The sequence below is a fragment of the Lactuca sativa genome, chromosome 4, assembly GCF_002870075.4.
Source record: "Lactuca sativa cultivar Salinas chromosome 4, Lsat_Salinas_v11, whole genome shotgun sequence".
Classification (NCBI taxonomy): Eukaryota; Viridiplantae; Streptophyta; class Magnoliopsida; order Asterales; family Asteraceae; genus Lactuca; species Lactuca sativa.
The window spans coordinates 34,354,845-34,359,358 of NC_056626.2; positions in this window are offsets into that span (position 1 = coordinate 34,354,845).

The following is a 4,514-nucleotide window of genomic DNA, read 5'->3' on the forward strand; positions in this document are numbered from 1 at the left end:
ATTATCTTATAAGGAAACAATTATCTTATTAATTGATAAATATCTTCAATTAGATCAAAAATATAGTCAAATATATCATATAATCGGATTAATATTGATCTAACATGATAAGGTAACTATCCATAAGCAAAAACAGCAAGGAATCGCGAAATACCCTCCATCTGACGAGTTGACTGGTCGAGTCAGGCTTGGACTCGTCGAGTCTGCATGGACTCGGCGAGTTCAGCCCTGGACTCGGCGAGTCCAGCCTCCAGAATCCAAAAAATCGAATTTTTCAGTTATACAATGCATTAGTACAATTGAAACCAAGCTAGGCTCTGATACCACTGATGAGTTTTGGTCATAAGACATCCTATGTGCTCATACAAACCCTAATGCTTGGATCTAGGTTTCTCTATTGTACATGCTTTGAATCCAAGACTATAAACCCTAACACTAGCATATGGAAATCAATATTAACATATAATTAGGTTTAAGATATTACCATGATTGTTATGTAGCAATAACAATCCCAATTCCTCCTTTGAATCGACTTTGGAACGCTTAGAGTCACAAGTGTCACTCCTCTAATGGCTTACAAACACCATAAGCAAGAGGATGAAGAGGAGAGAGGATGGAGGCTGCCAAAACCATGTGTAAACCCTAGAAGGTTACTTGTCCACGTTTTTGAGCCTTAAGGGTTCTATATATAGTGAGGCAATTAGGGTTATCTAACAAGGAAACCCTAATTTGGTTGCTTAAGCCCTAAGCAACCCATGGAGCCCTTTCTTAAAGCCTTGGACGACTTCATATGGGCTTCCCCCATAGAATTCGTCCACCTTATAATAAAAGGCAATCCATGGCCCAAATTGCAATTATCTTATAATTACAATTTCAGTCCCTTAAGTTTAATTAATCTCTTTTAGTCACAAAACTAATTGCCAATTAATTATTGACTAATATTAATTAAACAATATGATTTCTCCTTTAATATATTATTCCCATAATATATTAATAAATCATATTTAATCCTTTCTCTCCATAATTCATCCTATCAAGTTGCTTTGGTGAAGGCAACCCAAAAGGACCATGTACCATCGAGTCAAGTACATACCAAAATAGTTATGGACTTAGACACTAATCCAACATATATATATATATATATATATATATATATATATATATATATATATATATATATATATATATATATATATATATATGTTCATATATTCTAACTATTTATTGTATGGATATAAGAATTATTGTGGACCAATCATTTCAAATATAATTAATTTTAAATTTAATTAATTTATAAGGGTAAATTAGTAATCTTATATATATTCATTAAATAATACCCTTAATCAGAATTCCATTTTTTATGGAAACAATTAAATTCAAATGAAAAAAATCTGAACTTTTAATCTCTATATATATGATCTCAATTACGAAGCCCTAAAAAACCATGGAAACAAATTCTTCACATTTCATCTATCACCGCCGATGCCGACTGACTCTCTATTTTCTCACATCGTCTTTTGTTTTCTTGCCTCCCCCACCCTCTCGAATTTGTTCATGATAAGGCTTCGTTCCATAATCTATTCATGATAAGGCTTCGTTCGAGATTTTTTTCGTCATAAAATTTTGATGATTCTATGTTCAAATGATTCTGATGATTGGCAATAATGAGAATCATGCATCCTTATTCATCACCATAATTGGTTCGTTGTTGTCGATGTACACCAACCCCACCATAGTGGGTCCGTTGTCGATTATCTTGGCCGCCGACCACCACTACTTCTACTCAACTTTCTGCTCTCTCACTTGTTTTGGTTATAAAAAAGGTAAGCCTTTTTATCAATTTCTTGAAATCCATCTCGTTTTTTCCTGTAATCATGTATTTTTAAGATTCGATTCTTAATAGTTTTCTAGGTATTATGTGATCAGAATAATTTCATTCCATATAAAACTATTTTTTTCTTCGTTTCTTCCAACTAGCTAATTTCTACAATTTCAACTTTTAGGTTAGAATTTTATAATGGTGTTGAAGTATCTTGTTGTTCATATGAATTTTATGTTGATGGTTCTTAATTATAATTTTTTTGATTCATGATTCATTGAAAAAATGTGGTGATTTAGGGAGTGCCCTAAAACTGTTTGATGAAATTTCAAGGAGAAATATTGTGCTATTGATTGTTCAACATGTCATGGCAGTCTCAGATTGTATTCATTGTTAGTGATGGAATTTTTATTGAATGTTTATAGATTGTGCATCTTATCTCCATTGCTCTACTGATTTACTAGTTTATGCATTTTTTACTTGGATATTTTTCCAACAGAATGCATATGGTAACTGAATCTTGAATTCCAATTCTATCGGAATGGAATCACGAATTCCAGTTATGTTGGAATGTAATATGGATATTTTCTCAATGATTTATGCATTACTACAATTCTTGGTTATTGGTTTTGGTACAATTCACAAGTCCGCATATTTTTCAAAGGAATTTAGTTTTTTATTTTTCAGTTGCTAATGCATTATTGGATTCTAAACTACAATTGGATTTGTTTTCACAGAAGTTGATGCTTGAAGAAACGGACCACATAATTGAAAGTGACTCTTAGCAACATTATTCTTTTAGAATGTATTAGTGTCTTTGTTAGATTTTGATGTTTTTTTCTCGATTTGAAAGGTTTTTATAGTTTTATTCTTTAACAATAAATGTAATTCTTAGCAATTGTTACCCGTATTCTATAAGAATTATTATTATTCTACAAGAAGTTTTTAAAGTTATGATCAAAAAATAGGTTCATGAATATTTTTATTATTTTAGGGTTTAAGAATATTTTTATTTTTAAATAAACTCATAAACATATTTGTAACGTCCCAAAATTCAAGACTAAAAATTTCTTTTAATAAACCATTACTTTAAGCAAATTCATCATTTCAAAACATAAACAAAGTATTAGTTTCCAAAATACATGTTCGTTATCAGAGTAAACATTCCCAGGGTGTTTAAACTATGGTGTGTGCCATGCGATCACCCCGAGCTCTTCCCTCCGCTACTAGAAGTACCTAAAACCAAAACTGAAAACCGTAAGCACGAAGCTTAGTGAGTTCCCCACCCTACCACATACCATGCATGACCATATACTGCACATACTGGGTCACGCCCGCTATCCTGGGCCTCGCCCACCCCTACCTCGGGCCTCGCCCGCTACAACGGCCCCGCCTGGCTTCGAGCCCCGCTCGGATACAGATCTGTTTCACTTAGGCCTCGCCTGTCACAGGGCCTCGCCCACTAACATATAATAACACGTAAGTATATCACATCACATCACATAATCTAAACACATACTAACGGATCCTGTCCTAAGGCCTCGCCTATCTCTGGGCCCTGCCCTTGTCCTGCTACTGATGAGTCATGGAACCCCGTCCATACTCCTGCTGATAGTGAGGTACGGGCCCAGCCCATCCTCACTCCTTCCCTAACTTGGGCCTCGCCCCTGCTCTGCTGCTACTGAGATGTGGAACACCATCCACACTCTGCTATTGGTGAGATACGGGACCTCGCCCACACTCACCTCCCTACCAGGCACATACAAGTATCACACAGACAACAAGTATAAACTATCACATAAACCATTCCTTGGGCAACCGCCCTTTATCATTAGACCTCGCCCCGAATATCATACTAGCATACTGTGCCTAGGGCTAACCCCCGGGTCTTCTACTCATAACTACATGGGCTGGCATTGTGGCCGTAGACCCATTCATACAAAAGGGAAACTCACCTGCACTGGCTGAACTGGCTGATGAACCCACTAGCTGCTGCCAGGCAACTCTCTGAACTCCTGCTCCACTCGCTCCCCGAGCTACCAATATCAATGCAACACTGAGTCTAACTGACCCCCGAAAGACAACCAAGTCAACTCTGGTCAAAGTTAAAGTCCTGGTCAAAGTCAACCTCCCAGGTCAAAGTCCGAGCTCATATGTTCAGAGTCCTTCTAATCGCGACTCGACTTGCCGAGTCAGTCCATGACTCGCCGAGTCTACCGATTACCGAGTCCTGACCTGTCCAACTCACCGAGTCTCCATTCGACTCACTGATTCGAGTCTCAACTCGAAAGGTTTGGGGTTTCGGGACCTGACTCGCCGAATCCAAGAACAGACTCGCCGAGTCCAAGACAACCTTCAATAGACTCGCCGAGTTGTTCATCCAACTCGCCGAGTTCCTACCCAACTTCATCCGACTCGACGAGCTGTTCATCCCACTCGTCGAGTTTCTCCAAATCTTCATGCTACTCGTCGAGTCCATTCAGATCTCCAAACATGTAGAGGACTTTTGAGTCATGCAGGGACTCCAAACCATATATCCATACTTCCAAATCTCAATCCCCACGTAAAGTTGCAAACTTTACGTATAACTAAAGAGATCTAGGCTCAAAACATACTAGGGTTTGGTTTAAGGACAAAAGGGCTTCACCAACTACTCATCTTCTGGTGCTTTATGACATATTGGACCATCCTAACA